Source organism: Mustela nivalis (genome assembly GCF_964662115.1).
Source record: "Mustela nivalis genome assembly, chromosome: 4".
Lineage (NCBI taxonomy): Eukaryota > Metazoa > Chordata > Mammalia > Carnivora > Mustelidae > Mustela > Mustela nivalis.
Window position 1 is genome coordinate 126,813,257 of NC_139023.1, and position 24,181 is coordinate 126,837,437.

The 24,181-nt window shown below is 38.7% G+C and overlaps 1 pseudogene across 1 annotated transcript; it reads left to right on the top strand.

Moving 5' to 3' along the window:
* The first annotated feature begins 1,296 nt into the window (after positions 1–1,296).
* Positions 1,297–23,922, top strand: LOC309863135 (2-iminobutanoate/2-iminopropanoate deaminase pseudogene; annotated as a pseudogene). The gene is made up of 2 exons: positions 1,297–1,447; positions 23,428–23,922. The product of its transcript is annotated as a 2-iminobutanoate/2-iminopropanoate deaminase pseudogene (transcript).
* Positions 23,923–24,181: the final 259 nt, after the last annotated feature.

Genomic DNA, 24,181 nt, shown 5'->3' on the forward strand with positions numbered 1-24,181 from the left:
TATATTTCTAAGATTAATTTAGCCTTTGGAAGAAAAAAGTCAATTGGAAATGAGCTTAATTACACTAGCAATATTAAACGTTAGTAACTGAAGAAAAGACTGCTTTGTTTTAATATTGGGGGTTTTTTTTCCTATTTTCTATGCACCTAGTCAGGTTTCCATTTTTACCTAAAAGTACAAGTTCTCTTCAAGAACGCAGGCTCATCAGGGTTATTTGGGTCACCATAATTTATTTTAACAACAGGATACATCACTCTAAAATGTTACTCACAAAATTGACAGATTTTGATTCAATTTTTTTTTTAAATATCAAGTCATTTATATGATAAATCTGTTATCCTGGTTTACAAGAGAAAAAAAATTTTTTCCAGTGAAGGTTTTATGAACTATGCCAGGATTCTTATTCTTTCTAATCAGTTTATCTTTTAAACTCTGTCACATTGGAAACAAAAGCTGCCCATCTCAAATCTAACCCATTCAAGTCCCACATCCTCTGAGAGTTTCATTAGTAATTTTGCCAGCAATTTCTTTCTGAGTTTGTTGAAAAATGAGTTGAAATAGCAGTGTTGTGAGGCCAGAGGCATCTCACATTTACAAAGCCATAATCAAGCTAAAGTTGACCGTCCAACTGAAGCAGCAATCCGAAAGATATTCAGAGAGAGAGAGAGAGAGGGAGGAAGCATGGGACAGAAGCCAGAGTTGTCAAAAGAGAAGAAAGCAGATTCAGAATGGAGAGCAGGAAAGAATCTTGAGCAGTTTCTCAACCTATGGACAGATGGGACCAGATAATTCTTTGTTGGTGTGATAGGGAGGGGAGTCTGTCTTGTGCATTGTAGAATGTTTTGCAGCATCTCTGGCCTCTACCCTCTCGATGCTAGTAAGCCTCCTACTCCCAGTGTGACAATCAAAAATATCTTCAGACATACATTGTCAAACATTCCTTGGGAGACAAAATAGCCCCTGTGAGAACCATGGTCCTCGAGGGATTCTCTGAGGCTCTGGACCATAGCTGCATGAATTTACTATAGTAACCTGCAAGTTTTCTTGGAATGGGACAGAGAAAATAATGGTATTATTATACAAACAATCTCCTCTGTGTCCAGGAGCACTGAATTCATTATGAACTTTAACTTTTAGGATTTAATACCAAATACATAATGTCTCTGTGCTTCAGTTCATAAAGAAAATGAGCATAACAATAGCACCTGCATCACAGAGTTGTTAAAAGGATCAAATAAGGTAATGCACTTAAAATGCTTTTAACAGTGCCTGGCACATCATAATTTCAAATACATGATGGCTACAATTATTAACATGATTGCTATTATCAAACTCTTCCTTCTGGAACCAGGGCTTCTGTGGGACCTGCAGGTGATTAGGCAGAGGCTACTAGGCATTGCAGAAACTTGGGAGTATTTATTGACTTCGGAGCACTTGACAGTAAGCAGTAAGGATGTCTCAAGTTCAAGATATGTGCATAACACTTTCCTGAGGTTTGCACAGGCAAGATAACTCTTCTCACGATGAAATCTTTCACTATCCTTTCCAGGTTCATCTCTCCTTCATTTTATTATGTGACAATCCATATTTGTAGTGGATTGCAAGAGATGAGAGGAGAAATCCTACCAGTATAACCAGTATCCCCAGCGTGAGTGTTTTCACCTGAGGAAGAATTATGGGGGAGAAGAACAAAGGCTCACTCTTATCTTCTTATGGTTCCATCTTTCAATTCTGTTATGTTTCTCTTCACCTTGCTACATATAATGAACATTCATTCATTTACTTAATTTAATAAATATATAACAAAAATCCAGGATATGCCCACCATGGTTTTAGGTGTCAGGATATAGCAAGAGTAAAAGTTCCCTCAAGAAGCTAATATTACTTGTGTGTGGAGAGATTTCAGGGTCAGGTGGTCAGAAAGTCCAGATGGGCTCAAACCTCCATTGCAACCCTCAGGACTTCTGAGTTCCAGAAATGTTTGGGTATTCAATAAGTATAGCATTCTTCAGACAATATATTTATGATAAAGTTAATGAAAATGAAAAACTCAGATAAGAGATCTTGCCTTAATTTTCCATAGCGACCACAGGAAAATGGGCAGCTGAAAGTAGAAAAACATCTCAACTGTATAGATTTGTGTGGTTCCCTGAAACTCCCTGCCCACTACAATAGAAGAGAGAATTCTCTGCTACCAGTGATGGTTACATAAACTTCTGTAAAATGGCTCTTCAGGAATTATTGCATCAGGCTGCCACCATTTATTTAATAAAACAGATGTATGTTTTGATGAAGGTAACAAACAGCCTCCAGATTCATACCCCTATAAGACTGTGGTTAATGTTATGTCAGAAGGATCACGTTTAATGCTATTACACTGTGACTTTCAAGGTATTTGGGAAGTTGGGATAACTCTCCTGTCATCCTGGGATAAACTTACCCTCTTGGATTTTAAGAATACTCCAAGTCCCTACTGCTTATGCTTCTACTGATCCAGATTCACTGCCAGCATTATCAACTCACTTGATGAAAAAAAGTACTCCAAGTTATGGGCTTGTTGAAAAACTGCAAATTGATAAATTCAAATCTTCCTATGAATCATTATCAAACTATGATACACTTCCAGAACATAATGACCTTCTACTCTTCAGACTCCACTGGAAAAATGTTGAAGAGGACTTGATGCTAAATGTCAGGAAACAGAAATGTGAACGAAAAAATGACAAACAGCACAAATTCTGTGAACAGCAATTAAGAAAAGTCAGAAAAGCACATCAATGTGAGCATCTGCATTGCTTGCCCTATGTTCTCCACATGTCAGGTGCTAGGGGGCTACCTAACATTGTCCAGAGCGCCTCACGCATGTGTAGTGCAAACATCCAACTTTTTCAGGTACCTTTTGAGATCATATAAGAAGATGTTTTGTTTCTGGTTTCACCTCTGCCCTTGAATCCTTCCATTGTGGGAAATATTTATTGCTCTATCAAGTGGTATCTGTCTACTTACTTTACCAACTTCTGTCAACGGGCTTCCTCAAAATTAGCCACTATTCTCTCTTGTCATCACAGAGTAACTATTTTGCAAGTTCAGAAAAAAGTAATTGGCAAAATCCAACATTTGTGATGAAGAAAAAAAATTCTCCACATAGGAATAGAAGGGTACATAATGAAGGACATCTACCCAAAAAACTACAGTTAACATTTTGGCGAAAGACTGCATGCTTTCTTTCATCCTAAGACTGTAAACAAGGCAAGGATATTTGTCACTTCTCTCCAACATTACTCTAGTTATTCTAGCCAGTGCCATAAGGCAAATAGAAAAAGAAATGGAAGAAAGCAATAAAGTATCTACATTGGACAGGAATGTGGGTACTTAATTTGCAGATAATATGATCCTATATAGAGACAATTCCATGGAGGTTGGGGTAGAGAGAGAGAATTAGAATTAAACAAGTTTATCAAGGTTGGAGGACAAGATTAATATACTAAACCAACTGTATTACTATGCAATGGAAAGAAAAAGCCAAAAGTGAAGTTAAGAAAATAATATGTTCAACGGCATTGAAAATAAAATAGTAAATGTGACTAAAGGAGAGCAAGCCTTGTACACTGGGTCTTTCTCTTGGTCTTGGTGTACCCTGAAAACTACAAAACATTGTTGACAAAATTAAAGAGCTAAATAAGTGAAGAGACAGTTCATGTTTATGGATTAGAAGTCTCAGTATTGTCAAGAATGCAGTTCTCCCCCAGTTGATCTATAGAATGAACATGGTCCTTATCAAAATTCTAGTAGACTTTTTGGGTAGAAATTGACAAGTTGATCCTAAATTTTACATGAAAGTGCAAAAGACAGTCTTGATCTGTATAATGGATTATAATTCAGCAATAAAAACCCCATTGTCTGAGTATGTGTGTCTGAGTCATTTGATAAAGTCCTCATACACACTGTGATGGTATTAGTAGGTCAGGGGCTTGGGAGTTCTTGGTCATGAGGATGGAGCCTTCGTAAGTGGGAATAGTGTTCTGGGTAAAGAGACTCCACAGAGCACCCTAAGCCCTTCCACCAATTGGGACACAACAAAAGTTAGCAATTCAGCCTGGAAGAGGGCTCTCGCCAGAACCTAACCATGCTGCACCCTGATCTCGGACCTACAGCCTCCAGAACAGTAAGAAGTAAATTTCTATTGTTTTAACCTACCTAGTCTGTGGTATTTTGTTGTATCAGCCTGAACTAAGATTTTAAAAAATGAACTATTGATAGACACCACATAGGTGAATCACAAAATATTTATATTATACTATTTTTGAAAGAAGTCAGTCAAAACAGAATACACATTGTGTGATTCCATTTGAATAAAATTCTAGAAAATGCCAGCGGACCACTAGAAAATAGATCAGTGATTGTCTGGAGAAGGGATCCAGTTGAAGGGAAGAATTATAATGGTATGTTGGTAACTTCAGGACTGAAGAATACGTCTATTATTTGGTAAAAATTTCACTGATATATCTACATATCTGTATACTGTATTCTTTAAATTTATACAGTTTATTATATGTCACTTATACCTCAATATAACTATTTTTAAGAATCTTTATTTTGAAAAAGTTGACCCTAGAGTAGTGTAGACAGTCCAAGAATATCTATTTTGCCAGATGTAATAAGATGTAATAAGAGCTATAACAAAAGCTAGGGAGTGCTGGGCAAGAAGGTGGTTGATCTTCTATATTAGTGGTCAGGAAAAGACTCACTGATGAGAAGAGACTGAGCCATATAGATTTCTCAGGGAAGGATGTTCCAGACAAAAGAACAACAAGTAGGGGGTGTGGGGGAGGAACACCCTGAGGGCAGTTGTGCTTGGTCTTTGGAAAAACAGCAAGGAAGCTAGTGTTGCTGGAGCAGAGAGAACAATAAACTTATTCATAGATAATATGGTCAGAGAGAAATGGAGATAAGGAGGAGAGCAGATCTTAGGGACCCTAGTATGTCATTGAAAAAACGTGGCATTCTACTCTAAGGAAAGTAAGTAGGTAGGTTTTAAAAGGTTTTGCCAGAAAAGTGATATGATTTCATTTTATATATCTAATGGCCATTGGTATAATGACATTTTTAGCTCCTTTTTACTGAGACTTAACTTCATGTTAATGGCTATACCAACTAAAACCATATCCTTGGCATATCCTTGGAGAGACTTCTGACTTGGCAAGCATCAAGAGGTCAGTGATTTCTCTCCCCAAAGAATAATATAAAACTTGGGGGAAATGTCTAGAACAATTCATGTAGTGCACTGGATATTGCCAAAGGCAGACAAAATATTGAAAAATATTTACATTTGAGGGGCACCTGGGTGGCTCTGTTCATCAGGCATCTGCGTTCAGCTCAGGTCATGATCCCTGGTTTCTAGGATCAGCCCGGCATCAGGCTTCCTGCTCAGCAGGGAGTCTGCTTCGCCCTCTCCTTCTGCCTCTCCCCCTGCTTGTGCTCTCTCTTTCTCTCTATCTCAAATAAATTAAATCTTTTTAAAAATTATTATTTTTAAAAAGAAAAGTATTTACATATGACAAATTGCTAGGACGATAGGAGTTTGTGGCAGGAAACCCTTGCCTGGAATAGCTTCCGACCTTCCCAAAGCTTGGTGGTTAAAAAGCAGCAGGTTCGCTGCCAGAAAGAAAACTCCATTTAGGAAGAGGGTAGACATGTTTCCTTTGCCATCTGAAAGTTTTAATTTCGTTAAGAAAGAACAGGGAAATATTAGTTTTTTGTGTGTTTCCTTTTTATTTCTTCAATCTCAGTTTTTAAGCTCAAGGTTTCACTTTTTTGTCAGTAATTTAATGGAAAGTTTATCAAAATAAGAGATGCTAGAAATGGGCAATCTTGGGAATGTGCAAGTACAACTGGGGAATGTAATTGCTTATTTAATTTAAATTCATTAAAATGTAAAAGCTATATGGTGCTACCATGTTGAACATCACAGACTTCTATAATCAAAGCCGAGGACAGCTGCCCCAAATAAAAGTCAGGATCCGTTGCCCAGTTTCCAAACTCGAACCAATTATCCCATTGGGAACTCACTGACTGGGGCTTAAACCCCATGAGCAAGAACCCTCCAACACAGCAAAGATACATAGTAATGATTCCTCTAATCCTTTCTCAACCTATGACCATTTATTCAGATAACTACCCTGGGGAAAGGGGAACAGCCAGGCATTGAGAACTGTTAAGATACAGAGTTTGAGTTAAAATCAAGTCCAGGAATTTTTGAGACCATACAGAAAATATGCCACCTATAGGAAACATAACCATGAACAGACCACGGCCCCTGCCTTGAAAGAGTTCATAGACTACCATAAACTATCAACACAGTACAGTGTTAAACACACACACACACAAATGGTTTAAGCCTACTGGAGCACTAGAGGTTGTCGTGATGACAAAGAAGTACAGAGTATGTGCTACATACTTTTTAATGCAGAACAATCTTTCTCAAACCTTTGTTCATTATCACCCTTAAGGAGCCCTTTTCGATATCTTTCTTCCTGATTCCTAATTCCCTTCTCTCTCAGAAAATTAAATACTTAATAATAAAATTTTGCTGGGTTGAGTTGGGCTTTGGAAGGCCACAAACTTTTGTAATATCCAAGATTTTTTTCAGCCTCACCTACCTAAGAGCCAGTATTCACCCCTGTGTGGGCAGTGTCATTGAGAGTACAGATGCACTCTCCACATCTTCCTTTAAGTAGAAAGGATTAAGAAACTCTGAGAAGGAAGACTTAAACTGGTTTTGAAACATGGATATGATTTGCTCAAGCAGATAAAGAGGGGAAAGTGATACAGTTAAGGGCATTTCTGGCATCACATTTTCAGGAGAGAAAAACCCTACATAAGTTAAAGTTTCCATCTATACCTTTGAAATCACACCATCTTCTTATTCCTGCTGCTGTAGTGGTTGGCTTGAAAATTCTGTTAAAGGAAAAGATCAAAGATTACTCTGGAGATACCTGGGACAGACAATTACAAAAAGAAAACAAAATATATGAGATTTTTTATTTTTCTTTAAAAATATTATTATTTTTCTTTAAAAATATTTTTGCTTTTGATGCATTTCTTGTCATTAGTAATTTGGAATATTTCTAGATTCCTGTGGAATCTGAAAATCCACTGCTAACATAAACATGGTCAGACGTTTGCAAGAATAAACTTGGTAAACATAAAAATACCATTTCCTGTAGGAAAACTACCTATTTAAAAATTAGTGTTGTGAGTTCAATTAATAGCATCAACAACATAACTCTAAAGAAAACTAACTTCTTATACTTTACTTACACATTTTTAAAACTATCATTTTTTCTTTCCAACCAACACCTAAAACACACCACTTCACCATTGCCATCATATATTTGAATATGATGCAGTCCTTTGGAATATTTTATGTAAGAGATGTAGATACTTTATAATCAACACATGCACTGGGTAAGTTCTGGGTTGTAAAAGTTACATTCTGGGGCACATGGGTGACTCAGTTGGTTAAGCAGCTGCCTTCAGCTCAGGTTGTGATCCTGAGGTCCTAGGATCAAGTCCTGCATCAGACTTCCTGCTCAGCAGGGAGTCTCCTTCTCCCTTTCCTAACTCTCCCTCTGCCCCTCCTTCTCATGCTCTCTCTCTCTCTCAAGTAAATAGTCTTTAAAAAAAAAACAACTATATATATATATATATATATAGTTATGTATAACTATATATATGTATAACTATATATGTATAACTATATATATATATATATATATATATCTTCACACCAACATGACAGCAATCTCTTGACCAAAGTAAATATTAAGAAGACTTACTATTAAAATGGAGGCAAGAAAAAAGTCAAAGGGCAGAAAAAAATTATAACTCACCCTCTCCATTATTAGCTGGAAATATCTTAAGTCAACTAAGCATGAATAGCCATCCCTTTGTTTTCATCTCCAGGGAATTAGATCAAGGATCAATTCTCTGTTACAAGTTCAATTTAGGATTTTTACTTTTGGCATGAGGCAATGACAACTCTATTACATTAAAAAGTAAAATAAACCCTTGGTCAATATCATATGAGGCATTTCCTTTCAGAATAGGGTGGCTATCATGAGGAACCAAGGGAAGATTTGGCTTGGAACATCTCTTCAAAAATTTCTCTTTTAGAATCCCCAATCATGATGTACAACTAAACTTTTCTAATATTTTATCAGACAATGGTCTCTGATTTAACTATTAAAAATGTGAGAATGGATCCTATAGGCTCTAATAGTAAGCCACTAGAAATAGTTGTATGAATGGAAAAATAAATACGTTTCAGCCATATTTTTTAGCTTGTTTCAAGAATGGTGATAACTTGCTCTGCTTCTATCACTGAAACTCCTTTTTACCACCATTACAACTCATTGTCATCCAAATCTACTGATGCTGAGACCTCTAGTTCTTCAGCCCATCTGGATTCACTTACTTTCTACTCCAGCCTGCACACCATGATAAATTATCTCAACAACTTTTCAACCCATAGGGTCAGTTCTTTAATCCACTTTCCCCTCCATTTCACTTACCTTACCAGACCCTAGCTCTGGTTTCAACCTCTGAAATCTTTTTTTCCCCCACACTCCAGCATCCAGGTGGACAAGCAAATATAAACATCTGGCTTGAAATAACAAATTGATTTTTTTAAAAAATAAGGAGGAGCACCTGGACACCTCAGTTGGTTAACCATTTGCCTCCGGCTCAGGTCATGATCCCCGAGTCCTGGGATCAAGTCCTAGGACCCTGTTTCTCCCTCTGCCCCTCACCTGCTAGTGTTGTCTCTCACTCTCTCTTTCTCAAATAAATAAATAAATAAAATCTTTAAAAAATAAAAATAAATAAAAGCGAAGAAACAAATGGATGGCTTTCAGAACTGTGTGGGCCTCTTTAATAAATTGCCTCTTTTTTTGAGCAAAGAAAGAGAAAGAGAGAGGAAAAAAACAGAAGTGGGGGGAGGGGCATAGGGAGAGGGAGAGAGAGAATCTTAAGCAGACACCACACCCAGCTTAGAGCCAAACTCAGGATTCAATTTCATGACCGTGAGATCATGACCTGAACAGAAATCAAGAGTCAGACACTTAACTAACTATGCCACCCAGAAGCCCCCAAACTCATTTCTTTTAAAGGGTATGATATTTTCATCCACTAATTCTAAAAGGCAGTCTTTCAATGTTCATCCTTGTATGTGCTTAGAACATATATATTCTCCAAAATCTATTGAGATTACAGTGGTGGTTCTATTAGGGTACATTTAACTATACGTAACAAAAAATAATTTTATAAATTGGCTTAAACAGTAGGTAAATACATGATGTCACATACTAATACTTGCTGTGGGATTACAGTCGACAGGGTTGTTTGCCACAGTGACTCCATAAAGCACTGAAGACTTAGTTTATTGTCACCTCTCCAGGATCTACATTGTGTTGCCTTTGCCTTATGCTGGCTCCACATGGTCCCAACTTAACTGCAAGAATACTAAATATCACATCTAGTTATAATGTCCAAAGGATGAAGTGAACCATTTCTTAATATACCTCCTTCTTTAATATGTGAAATACTTTCCTCCCTCAAAAACCACTTACTGGCTTTCCTTGTATCCCATTGGAAGGTTCAGGGCCACATGACTTTTCCTAAACCAATCACTAACAAAGAATTTGCATACTTAGTCTGGACTTCTTATTTGAGGACATCTAAGACAGATTACAGTGTAGACTATCAGAAGCTATCTCAAGGAAGTGGCATTTAATCAAATTTATATAGACTTTTTTGCTTAAGATTTTGAATCAGTAGGGATGTCTAGGTGGCCCAGTTGGTTAAGCATGTGCCTTGAGCTCAGGTCATCATCTTGGGGTCCTGAGATCAAGCCCCACATGGGGCTCCCTGCTCAGTGGGGAGCCTGCTTCTCCCTTTTCCACTGCCTCTCCCTCCTGCTCGTCCTTTCTCCCTCTCTTTCTTTCTCTCAAATAAATAAATAAAATCTATATTGAAAAAATATTTTAAACCAATAATCTTTTTTAGCTGACAGTTTCTATTTATTAGCTTAAAGAGAGAAAATATTGAGTCATTTTTAATCAATATGTACCGTATACGCACAGGGTGAAAAGCACTATGCTAGGCAATATAAGGAACAAAGTCTAAGACACAGTCTTTTCAGGCCTCTGATTACCTAGCAGAGGTTCAGGCATAATAATATAAACTGCCATAGAAGGTAGATTTTAATGGTCATATTGGGAACAGATAGTGAGAGGTTCGTTCCAAGTGAGGCTTTTGCTGCAGAGACCATTACATCTAAATCTCTGATTTACGACTACATAAAGCCACAGACAGATGGTACCTCACAGGTTGGAAGAGCACATTTCTCTCAATTTTCCCATGAATAGAGCAGTTCTCCAAATGGCTAGCTTCATTTTCACACTCTACACATCAGTCAGACACCATCCACCAGTCCTTTGTTTTATTTTCCAGCATACTGTGGGTCAAACTGTACCTTTTAAGTATTCCTGAGGATTGAGTCAGATTAGCTGCCATTTCTGGAAAACAAGAGACCTGCTTCTTAAAAGTGACTCTGCTCTGGAAATGGAAACCTCAGGTTTCAGTACAAATTGTCATAGAGAGAAGTAAAAGCCAGGAATTTATAAAATCCCCACGCTTTAAAGGAACCAGAAGAAACTTTAAAAAGAATAAAAGACTTCACCGGATAGCTTTGGAGAACTAGCTTATAAATGAACTAGCTTGTAACAGGACTGGCTTATAACAGGACAAGGTTGGTCCCTCCTGCAATGCTGCTAGGCATCAAGGTTTGTGTTTTGGGTTTTCTTTTTTCAGATACAATTAAAACCTAAATCCGTTTATGCTAAATTCATAAATCCCTCTACCTTTAAAAGTGGTTATCTTATAGACATTAACTGAATTATTTTATGCCCAGCTCTGAAAATCTCTCAGAAATGTCAATTAACATTGGTAGTAAGACAAGTTAATAAAAATCCTTTGATTTTTCACCTCTGCTAAATCAAAGCTACTTTACTGAGCAGGTGGATCTCTGATCCTGTCTTCTTATCAGCAGACACTAACAAAGAGGAGTTAAATGGTGGCTCTGGGGAGTGCTAATTGAAAATCAAAGCACCCTGGCTCATCTGTAAGCCATTCTTTGAAGTTCCTCTCTGGGCTCCATCTTGCTGACATAGACCACTGCCTTCACAGTTTCTATCCCTTTGCCGGATGACACAAAATCCCAAACCATTGTCTTTTTAATTTGAAATCTGTTAGCTCTTACTGTAAAGTAATTTATGTTTATTAATGAAAAAGTAAAGAAACAAAAAATATATAAGCAAAAATAAAATACATGTTAAATGTAATTCCAACTGCCCAGAGGCAATTATTTTTTTTTTTTAAAGATTTTATTTATTTATCAGAGAGAGGGAGAGAGCGAGCACAGGCAGACAGAATGGCAGGCAGAGGCAGAGGGAGAAGCAGGCTCCCTGCTGAGCAAGGAGCCCCATGCGGGACTCGATCCCAGGACGCTGGGATCATGACCTGAGCCGAAGGCAGCTGCTTAACCAACTGAGCCACCCAGGCATCCAGAGGCAATTATTGTTAATTCTTTGCTATATAGCTCCAGATTTTTTTGTGCCAAAAAAAATCTAACACTATATTGTTTTGAATCACAATATTCTAACAACTTTCATCTAACAAATATACTTGTACAACAACATCTTTTCAAATGGCTGCATACCATCCCACTGCATGGATACACATTTATTTATTTAACAAATTGCCACTGGTTTTATGAATACAGATAGGTATCTCCTTGTTCTCCTATTACAAACAGCAGTTATAAAATATATCTGGTGATATTTGCACATCTTTTTATTTCCTTAAGAAAATCTTTATTTTAAAACACTAGATTTTTCGGGTTGCCTGGGTGGCTCAGTGGATTAAAGCCTCTGCCTTCAACTCAGGTCATGATCCCAGAATACTGGGATCAAGCCCCGTATCAGGCTCTCTGTTCAGCAGGGACCCTACTTCCCTTCCTCTCTCTCTCTCTCTGCCTGCCTCTCTGCCTACTTGTGATCTCTGTCTGTCAAAGAAATAAATAAAATCTTAAAAAAAAAAAAAAAACACTAGATTTTTCTATACCTTTTCCTAGAGTAAGAGTAAGACAAATAATCTTTGAATCTTTATTGTTATTTGGCATACTATGGAGCACCTGGGTGACTCAGTTGTTAAACTGCCAACTCTTGATTTTGTCTCAGGTCATGATCTCAGGGTCATGAGATCGAGCACCACGTGGGGCTCCATGCTCAGCACAGAACCTGTATGGGATTCTCTCTCTCCAGCTCCTTCTGCTCCCCCATTTCCCCCTTACACTCTGTCTCTCTTTCTCAAATGAATAAATAAAATATTTTTTGGAAGGTTATTTGGCATATATGAATACTGGCTATGTTTTATGATTAATGATTTATTTGCACTCTTCGAGGCGTATGTTTTCAAAATGGCATTGAAATTGGGTACCAGTAGGCAGAGAGGCAGGCAGAGAGAGAGAGGGGAGGAAGCAGGCTCCCTGCTGAAGCAGAGAGCCAGATGTAGAACTTGATCCCAGGACCCTGGGATCATGACCTGAGCCGAAAGCAGAGGCTTTAACCCACTGAGCCACCCAGGCGTCCCCGTTTTTTTCTTTATAAAGCCAAGGGCAAAATAGTAAATCTCATTCTAGGAGCAACATTTTTATAGGGAAGCTAATATAGTCCAAGTAGATGTCTTTTGATCTAAGTTCCTGTAAGGATTAAATATAGAGGACCTCATCATGATGGTTCCATAAATGTCTTCTTTCCAACATTTCTTCATTTGATCATAAATCAGCAGGGTTTTACTATTAGGGACTCCAGAACTGCCTGACAGCAAGGTCTACTTTTACCTTAGTTCTTTAATTTAGTCAAAATCCTACATGACCACTAAATTGAGCCCCATAGAGCAAGATGCAGATAACTGGGCCTGGAAATCTTATAGGGCAACTATTTTGTCAACAAGCTGCTTTAACCCTAGAGAAATCTCAGGATAGATTGTGTAGAATGAAGGTTGCTAGCTCAAAAGCCCACCACGGTCACTAAGTACGCAATGGCGCCCCATGTGAACCTAAAGACATTCACATACTACAAGGCAGAGGATCATAAGGGAATAGAGGGGGAAAATGAAATAAGAAGAAACCATAGAGGGAGACAAACCATAAGAAACTCTTAATCTCAAGAAACAAACTGAGGGTTGCTGGGTGGTGGAGGCGCAGAGAGAAAGGGTGGCTGGGTGATAGACATTGGGGAAGGTATGTGCTATGCTGAGTGCTGTGAATTGTGTAAGTCTGACAATTCACAGAACTGTACCCCTGAAACAAATAGAACATTATAGGTTAATAGTAATAATTTTTTAAAATTCACATACAAAAATACAAAAACAGTGCAGCAGCCATTCTCCTGGCACACTTTGGCCTGTAGGCGGACAGTTGGGACCCTCACTGACAACAACTGATTTGGAGCAGCATTGTTTTCTATTAAGTCAACTAGAATGAGTTCACTGTGAAATGTACAGCCGAGTTACTGGATAAAAATACTTAACATATTCGCTATTTGAATGTTGGGCTTCACTAACCAAGAAAACTTAATTTAGTTCTCTTAACAGTAGTAGGCAATCAGGAGGACAGGACTTCTCCTAATCCATGAGAGTCTCACCACATCATCAGTGTAGAGAACATGTTTGTTTTTCCATTTGTTATAACAAAAGGGTGTGATTCCAATTAACCTAAATAATAATAAGATTGTCAGTCTAAACTGATGACAAAAGAGAGTAGAACATCACTTTCATTTATCTCCATCTGAAATGGAGCATAACACCATCTTATTCATTGTGATTCTGACAGTATTATGAAATATTCCCGTGCACTAGAAAGCTTCCTGCCCTAGGTTGCCACCTGGGTCAATCAGTAGAGTATGTGACTCTTGATCTCAGGGTGCTGAGTTCTAGCCCCATGTTGAGCGTAGAGATAACTTAAAAATAAAATCTTTAAAAAAAAATCTCTGCCCCATATTAGCTTTCTTAACTCTTTAATTTAGTCATTCTTTGATATAAACAAGCAATGTTGACAAACAGAATAAATTTAAGGAATAAATTTTGACTTCTAACTTTAAGGTCAAAGCAAATATTTCTGGCAAATGACCCATGGGGAAATAATCTTTGGATAAAGATGGCTTAGTTTTTTGTAGAGTGAATCCAAGCATTCCATCTCACTCTTTCAACACTCAACTTAACAAATGAGTCATGAAGCATGTGACTTTTTTTTTTAATTTTTAAGATTTTCTTTAAACTGGATTAAAATAAGTCATACCCGAGTTAGTACACCCTGATGCGCTACACTACTTTTTTGAAAAAGAATAAATAAACTCATGGAGAATAAAAACACCTATTAACATCAGGACTTTCCTTATCTTTACCTTTGCTCTACCCAAGTTTTATTGAAGCTGACTCACTTGGCTCCATGGATGGAAAAGCACCACTGTCTCTTACTCCAAGAGCAGAGAGGGAGGAACCTCCAGCCATAAATTGTGAATATTCTCCGTCCCTCAAATTCTGGAACAGCAGGAGGACATGGGAAGGGGAGTGGAAGAGAGATGGTAACCAATGGTGATGGTAGGGACAAATGCCACTTAGTGAGCCCTGGCAGCCTTTAATGGCCTAGGAATATTTAGTGCCTTGTTGTGTCTCCAGCTGTGAGTTTCACCCACAATTCTGAAACAACAGAAAAATCAGAATCCACATTCTCTTCATATGCAATAGACATTAAAATCAGTCTGAAATTTATGCCTTAAATTTTCCATCCTACCATAGTAGAAAAGATTTTGTGTCTTTTGGAGATCTATTCCAGAACAGTTTCCAAGTCAGAATAAATAAAACCATTTGCCTTTGGGTACTTAATATTTCATAGTTTCCAATTTGCTGTGTTCAGCCAACCCAAGGGGTGAAAAACTCTAATTCATCTGTATAGAGAAACAGCATAACCAACCAGTTTCTCATAGTGAGCTATTGTATGGACGTCTCTGCCCAAGATGTTGGAGCTGGAACCAGCCAATGGCTAACAATGAGGAGAGCCCATTCACATGAGAGCAGCGCACAGTGCAGCTCAGGTTCGCCCTGAATATTTGAGCACTATCCCTGAATACGTATGTATAACCAAATGAATCGGCTCTAATAAACTGGTTACAAGCTTGGGCTTCAGGGTCAAATGCCCTAACTGCTGGTCCATCTCCAGCCCATGTTAACTCTGTGAACCTGAGACAGTTGCAGAACTTCCTGAGGCTCTATGCCATCGTTCCTAAAATGGTGTATCATGGGTAGCTGTGAAGCCAATACACGGTCATGCAAATTCAAGGCCTGTGCTATATTAAAACAGTCATTATTATTAAATGTCTCTTTACATTCTAACAGAATTAGAACGGATTCTTTTAAAGGTGTTAGAAAGAAGAGGAGGTGCAGAAAGAGTAGAGGGCGAGAAGACTTGTCAGAAAATATTTGACAGACTAACTTGTGATTAGTATTTTTACCACTTACTACACACATTGCCCATTTTCCACTGCTAGGTTGAGCTTCCCAGTGGGGGGGGGCGGTTCAGTTGTGAGTTTTTTGGGGTTTTTTTTTTTAGGTTTTTTTGGACACTACATCATTTTGGTGTGATGTTGCTTTTTTTTAAAGCCATATTTCCATATGACATTTATCCAGATTGTTTTGTCCATAGGAACCACAGAGACCAATAGTTTTTTTAAATACATATGTTTTTTTGGATGTTCTGTAAATGAGAATGTCACAAAGATTCAGATCACAAAATTTTACATAAGAGCAATACATGGAAAGGCCTCCTATACCTAAATGCTTTTATTTCCAACTCATTCCCTGTAAAGCACTAGAATAAAGGGAAATCTTTTCACTGAAATAAAAATCAGAAAGCAGATTCATGTTTTTAAAAATTTTAATAAAGAAAGGAATTTGCTTAATTTTCACATTCTTGTTAATGCAGCAAAAGTCTTTGAATTCAACTTATTTTATATAAGGCAACTCTGAGAGAGTAATGTAGGCATGTTCTATGGACTGAAGTTGAAGCCCTAATCCCCACTGTGATGCCATTTAGAGATGGTACCTGTGGGAGATAATTGATGTAGATGAGATCATGAAAACTGGGCCCTCATGATGGGGTTAGTGCCATTATAAGAAGAGCCCTGAGAGAGTTTGCTCTCTCCCCTCCCCACCATGTGAGGACACAGAAAGAAGGCAGCCAATCTACAAGCCAAGAGAGTCCTCAACTAGAAATTGACCATGCTGGCAACCTGATCTTGAACTTCTAGCCTCCAGAACTGTGAGAAATAAGTTTCCACTGTTTAAGCCACCCTGTATGTGGTATTTTATTATGGTAGTTCAAGACGACTCAAACAGCATTCTACATGTTTAAATGTAGGATAATGGTTTTTATTATCATCAAAAGTTTGGAAGTATGGTGAAATAAGTGTGTACATTGTTTTTTTTTTTTGTTTTTTGGGTTTTTTAAAAGATTTTATTTATTTATTTGACAGACAGAGATCACAAGTAGGCAGAGAGGCAGGCAGAGAGAGAGGGGGAAGCAGGCTCCCCGCTGAGCAGAGAGCCCAAAGCAGGGCTCAAGCCCAGGACCCTGGGATCATGACCTGAGCCGAAGGCAGAGGCTTCAACCCACTGAGCCACCCAGGCACCCCTTAAATATAATTTTTATACAAGTTTTATAAAATACAAATCTTCCCAATGGTCATAAATCTATTTTCATTACAGACTTAAAGTTTGATTTTTTTTTTAAGATTTTATTTATTTATTTGACAGAGAGAGATCACAAGTAGGCAGAGAGGCAGGCAGAGAGAGAGGAAGGGAAGCAGGCTCCTTGCTGAGCAGAGAGTCTGATGCGGGGCTCGATCCCAGGACCCTGGGATCATGACCTGAGCTGAAGGCAGAGGCTTTAACCAACTGAGCCACCCAGGCACCCCTGATTTTTTTTAATTCAGACAAATACAATCTGATTTAATATTAAGAGTTTTAATTGTTCTATCATTTGTCATTCCAACTACATTGCTTTTGAGAATCTCTGCCTTTTTTTTAATTTTAATTTTTTATTTTTTATAAACAGAGAATTTCTGCCTTTTAAATGTGTATTTAGACTATTTGAGGATTGTTCTTTCTGATTCTTTTGCATGTTCTTTTTCTCATTTGCCTCAAGTAATTTCCTGGCACTCAAGCATTGCCCCATACGCAGACGAAGACTCTAGGGGATCCTCTGCAGTTCTCTCAAATTCTCTGACGCTCCCTTCTTTCAGGTGCTCTGCCCTATAAAAGTTTCTGTTTTGTTTTGTTTTGTTTTTTACTGAGATACAATAGTCATATAGCATTGTGTAAGTTAAGGTAGATAGCATGTCAGATTTATTACATCTACTAACTTTATCATATTATTATTTTTTCATGGTGAGAACAATTAAGATCTAGTCTCTTAGCAACTTTGAAGTTTACAATACAGTATTGTTGAGTTTTGTCCTCCCAATGCTGTGCATTAGATTTCCAGAACTCTCCTACTGGTTGCCAAGTATATATACTTAAACATCTCCCCAATTTCCCCCATCCCAGGCCCCTAGCAACCACCACTTTACTCCCTGTTTTAAAAATTCAGCTATTTTCTATTCTACATGTAAGTGATATCATACAGCATTTATCTTTCTGTCTGACTTACCTCACTAAGCATAATGCCTTAAATAGGTTAGCCTCTTAGGCTATTTGATTTCTCAGTTTCACCTCATCAGTTCAGGAGTTTCACTGACTTCCATCAGGGAGCGTCCTCCTGCCATGGCCTGGAAACTTTTGAGTGTAAATTGGGAGAATTGTAGGGCTCACCTTATTTGTTTCTCCTCTCTCAAGAAATCCTGGCCTTTGTTGTTTGATGTTTCATGTCTTGATAAACCATTGTTTCACATATTTTTTCCAGTTTTTGTTGTTTAAGCAAGAGAGTAAACCCAGTTCCCCATTATGACAGAAGGTCTCCTAGGGTGAGGAAGTGGAGAAAGGGGAACTCTCTCCTACTATTGGTGGGAATGCAAGCTGGTGCAGCCACTCTGGAAAACAGCATGGATGTTCCTCAAAAAGTTGAAAATAGAGCTACCCTATGACCCAGAAATTGTACCACTGAGTATTAACCCCAAAGATACAAATGTAATAATCTAAAGGGGCATCTGCACCCCAATGTTCATAGCAGCAATGGCCATGATAGCTAAGCTATGGAAAGAGCCCAGATGTTCATTGACAGATGAATGAGTGAAGAATATATATAAAATACATATTATATATATATTGCACATTATCTGTATCATGTATATACAATGTGTGTGTGTGTGTATATATATGATATATATATATCAAATATATATAATGGAATATTACGCAGTATGTTAAAAAATGAAATCTTCCCTGATGCCGAGTGATATGGAGCACTTTTTCATGTGTCTGTTGGCCATCTGGATGTCTTCTTTGCAGAAATGTCTGTTCATGTCCTCTGCCCATTTCTTGATTGGATTATTTGTTCTTTGGGTGTTGAGTTTGCTAAGTTCTTTACAGATTCTGGACACTAGTCCTTTATCTGATATGTCATTTGCAAATATCTTCTCCCATTCTGTCAGTTGTCTTTTGATTTTGTTAACTGTTTCCTTTGCTGTGCAAAAGCTTTTGATCTTGATGAAATCCCAATAGTTCATTTTTGCCCTTGCTTCCCTTGCCTTTTGTGTTGTTCCTAGGAAGATGTTGCTGCGGCAGAGGTCGAAGAGGTTGCTGCCTGTGTTCTCCTCAAGGATTTATCACCTCACACCAGTCAGAATGGCTAAAATCAACAAGTCAGGAAATGACAGATGCTGGCGAGGATGCGGAGAAAGGGGAACCCTCCTACACTGTTGGTGGGAATGCAAGCTGGTGCAGCCACTCTGGAAAACAGCATGGAGGTTCCTCAAAATGTTGAAAATAGAACTGCCCTATGACCCAGCAATTGCACTATTGAGTATTTACCCTAAAGATACAAACGTAGTGATCCAAAGGGGCACGTGCACCCGAATGTTTATAGCAGCAATGTCTACAATAGCCAAACTATGGAAAGAACCTAGATGTCCATCAACAGATGAATGGATCAAGAAGATGTGGTATATATACACAATGGAATACTATGCAGCCATCAAAAGAAATGAAATCTTGCCATTTGCGACAACATGGATGGAACTAGAGCGTATCATGCTTAGCGAAATAAGTCAAGCAGAAAAAGACAACTATCATATGATCTCCTTGATATGAGGAAGTGGTGATGCAACATGGGGGCTTAAGTGGGTAGGAGAAGAATCAATGAAACAAGATGGGATTGGGAGGGAGACAAACCATAAGTGACTCTTAATCTTACAAAACAAACTGAGGGTTGCTGGGGGGAGGGGGGTTGGGAGAAGGGCATGGGATTATGGACATTGGGGAGGGTATGTGCTTTGGTGAGTGCTGTGAAGTGTGTAAACCTGGTGATTCACAGACCTGTACCCCTGGGGATAAAAATATATGTTTATAAAAAATAAAAAATTAATTTAAAAAAAATGAAATCTTACCATTTGCGATGATGTAGGTGGCACTGGAAGGTATTACTGAGTGAAATTAGTCAATAAGAGAAAGACAATTATCCTAGAGTTTCACTTATATGTGGACTCTAAGAAATAGCACAGAGGATTATAGGGGGAAGGGAAGGAAAACTGAATGGGAAGGAATCAGAGAGGGAGACAAATCATGAGTCTCCCTATGGGAAACAAACTGAGGGTTGCTGGAGGAGAAGTGGGCAGAAGGATGGAGTAACTGGGGGACTGACATTAAGGAGGACATGTGATGTAATGAGTACCGGGTGTTATATGCAACTGATGAATTACTGAAGTCTACAACTGAAACTAATGATGTACTATATGTTGGATAACCGAATTGAAATTAAAAAAAAAAAAAAAAAAAGTAAAGTAAAAAGAGCGCCTGCACTGGCAAAGTCTTGCTCATTCTCCAAGTTGATGAATGTAGTATCCCTGATTGCCTTAGCTAATTCCTTGATGTTTCCCACTTCCACTAATGGTCAGTCTCACCTCTGCTCCAACTGGTTGGTGACCTGAGACCAGCAATGGTCATTCAGCATGTCTTCTGCTCTTCCTCGCCTCAACTAGACTCTTGGGGTCTCCAAGACCTAGAAAAAAGGTACACAGATGAAAGGAGAAACCAAAACAAATTAGTCCATATAATTTAAAGATCCCTTGCTCTTGACAATAGATTTGTCATCTTTTCATTGTACTCACATAGATACATATATGCATATAAATTGTCTTCAAAAAAAAACCATTAATGTTCAGTTTTTTATGACTTCTTCCTTCTCTGTCCAAGGTCATCCTTTATCATTTACAGCCCAGGAAAAACACAAACTAAGGTTCCTATGTCCCTGCCGTTCCAACCCACCACCACCAGGACCCACCTGATATCCCAAGGGGCCTCAGTGCACATCTGGGAAGAAGCCAGTCCACATTCCCATGCTCTAATCACATTCCCCTCAGCTGTAGGGGCAAACAACTGGAGTTCAGGTGGGGTTAAGGTGACCCCTTTAGGGAAGATGGCTGCACAACCATTAAAAGCAGGCTTGGGGTATGAAAGAAAGCCCATGCATTTGCACGGGAAATCCTGTGGTCCCCAAGAACTGGAGTGGGTATGGGAATGGGGGAGGCAGGAGAATGAAGCTTCTGGTTTGCAGGTGGTCCAGCCCAGCCCAGTGAGGCAGTGGTGTCTGGAGGATGGGACACCCAGAGTGGGGGCTCCAGTCACCCAGTTCTAAGGGTGGTACTGCCCCACTGTAAAACTCTTATTAAGAAACCATAACAAAATGTGTTTAACTACTTAAATACTTCCATTAAGAAACCTGGTTCTCTCTGTATCTGATGTAAATTACTGGAAAAAATAAGACTCAAGAATTTAGTGACAACAAGTAATTTTATGTAAAAAAAACAAAACAAAATAAAACAAAGCAACCTGAAGACTTCAGCAGAAAAAATTTCCCCCTTACTGGTCAAGAGGGTTTCTGGCAGGCAGGGACTAAAATAACAGAGATGTCTGGGGAACAGATTACCAGAACACGAATGAAACAAAGCATGCTTCTTGAAAAACAAAATATTGGAAGTCCATTCTAACCAGTATTTGTTTATAAGAGATAGAGTTATATTTGTCTGCAATGTGGTTCTCCAGTTCGAGTCCCATGATTGGGCTCAGACATCCAGCAGATGTCCTCACATGAAAGTGAGCCCCAAAGGGAGAGTTTATGCAACCATAAGGTGTCACAGGAAGGTAATGTTGTCTGCCAAGGGGTTCCTTCAGTTCATTTCACCTCAAACATTTGCTCAAACTTCACTAACATGTAAGTTTGTCATGTGGAAATAAAAGAAAATCTTCCAGAGAAAAATCTGACCATACCCTGCCAAACTAATTCCTTACTAGATTTGTTTATATGAGTTTGTAGCTGACTAAAAAGGCAGTTTATTATTTCTTTTAACGAGCCTAGCTTCTTCTTTTGGAAAAAAACAATCTGAAAATTTTTTTTATAAATTAGCAAGATCTTTTTTATTGCCTTGGATCAGTAACAAACTTGAGGGATTTGTTTATATGTTTCTCTTATTACATCCTTAAATAAAATTCACAAACCAAATGCGAAGCTTAGCTTCATTAACGTATGACAAAGGGAAAAGTGTCATACCTGAAACAAACTTGGAAAAGCATCTAAAATGCAACATAGCTTTGCAATGAATTACAATGATACTAAAAGACAAAAACTAGGTTTGATTTAAACCCACAACAACACAGACTGATATTTCAAAGAAAACTTACTTCTTATCTTCAGAGGGAGAAATAAAGAGAAGGCCAGAGTTTTCAAAGAGAAAAATGATCAGAAATTACCTTTTAATTCCAGCTGGACGTGCGTTTTGTTTGTGTCTGACATTAATTCCAGCTGAAATTTAAATGAATCTTATCAGAAAATTGGCAGCATGGAGATATGAGAATGAAGTATAAAATATTGGGTGTTTGATTTGTGCAGGAATTTGGACTTGTTCTGAGGCTGAAAAAAGATATATGATTTTAAAAAGTACTAAAAGTTAGTGAGGTCTATTTGTACAAAAAGACTACATGAAGCAGTTCATCCTGAAGGGAAGTGATTATGTCAAACTGCTCAGAGAAAGAATCAGATGTACGCTTTAAGGAATTAGGCCTTGTTTAAAGGGTCTCAGGTAGCAGCTGTTATGTTGAAATGAGACAAAATGCATAATGCCCTGAGAATTACAGAACCAAAACTCATCGGTACCCTTTCCACCCTGTCAGCATTGACTCTTAACTAGAACTGCTCTTTTGGAAAGTAGAACACACCAAGGAAGAATCGACTACAAATATGACCCCTCCCCATACCCTAACACCCCAAAATATGTCCCTTTCACAAGTAGAAGAAACTTCTGCTCCAGGAAAAAGTCACTAAGGCAAACTTGAAAGAGTAAGAGGCTGCAAAACAATGGGGTGTTTTCTTAATATTTTTTAAAGATCTTAATTTATTTATTTGACAGAGAGAGAGATCACAGGTAGGCAGAGCAGCAGGCAGAGAAAGAAGGGGAAGCAGGCTCCCTACTGAGCAGAGAGCCTGATGCAGGGCTCAATCCCAGGACCCTGCGATCATGACCTGAGCCGAAGGCAGTGGCTTAACCCACTGAGGGACCTAGGCGCCCCCAAAAACAGTAGTTTTTGTCAATGAATAATTATTTCCAATAAACTCTGGTTGATAATTACCCTCTTTATATTTATCCTGCTTTTACAAGCAATAGCCTGAACAGTGAGTTCCTAGCAGGCAGTGTAGTAGATTGTTCCCTTGGAGGGGCAGGCAGCAAGATGGAAGGGCCAGCTGTGGCATCTTTGATCAGAATGGTGATCATCCCTCCTTAATACTTAAGGAGGTCACATACTATGATGAGCACTGGGTGTTACATATGAATCATTGAACACTACATCAAAACTAATGATGGGGGTGCCTGGGTGGCTCAGTAGGTTAAAGTCTCTGCCTTTGGCTCAGGTCATGATCTCAGGGTCCTGGGATTGAGTCCCGCATCAGGCTCTCTGCTCAGCAGGGAGCCTGCTTCCCCACCCCCCGCCCGCCCTCTGCATCTCTGCCTACTTGTGATCGCTGTCAAATAAATAAATAAAATCTTTAAAAAAAAAAAAAAACTAATGATGTACTATACAGCAGCTAACTGAAATAAGAAGGAAGGAAGGAAGGGGGAGGGGAGAGAGAGAAGAAAGAAAAAAGAGAGAGAAAGGGAGGAAGGCAGGTGATCAGCACTGCAAAAGCCCCCAGGGCCTTTGGTTCATGCCTACTATCAAGCTGTGTGAGTGGACAGGACCACTTACATTTCAACACAGTGAGGCATGGACCCTTCATGTGGATAGCTAGTGCCAGGAGGGACGGCAGCAGAAGCCAAACAAGCTCCTATAAACACGGGTGAAATTCAGACAGCTGCAGGCTGTGACTTCACTCATGTGGTGAAAACAACTGTTTTGCTGGCTGACATGAATGATTTCGGTACGGCCGATGAAATGGACAAACAGCATTTCATGAGTCATCTTCCTGTGAGAGCTGCTCACCAGCTTGCCGCTTTGCCCAAAGGGGGCCTCGTGGAGACTGAAGCAGTGGGTGACCAAGGACCTCTCACAATGGCATCGCAAGAAGTGGGTTTGGCGGTATTTAGTCTGGAATTATAATCATGTTTTTAAATTAACAACTTAATTTTTACAGTTGATGTTGGAAAGTGTATGACTGACTAAAACATTGGAAGTTATTGTGGAAATGCCATATAATAAGGGGAACTGAGCATGAACTGAAGATGAGATGACAAATCCAGGTATAGTGTTATAAATCATGCAGACGCACACTCATGTTACTGGTGTGGGAAAGGAGACACTCCTTACATACTTACCTAAATAAATAAAGGTAAAGGGAAATAGCATGTAAGAGAGATGA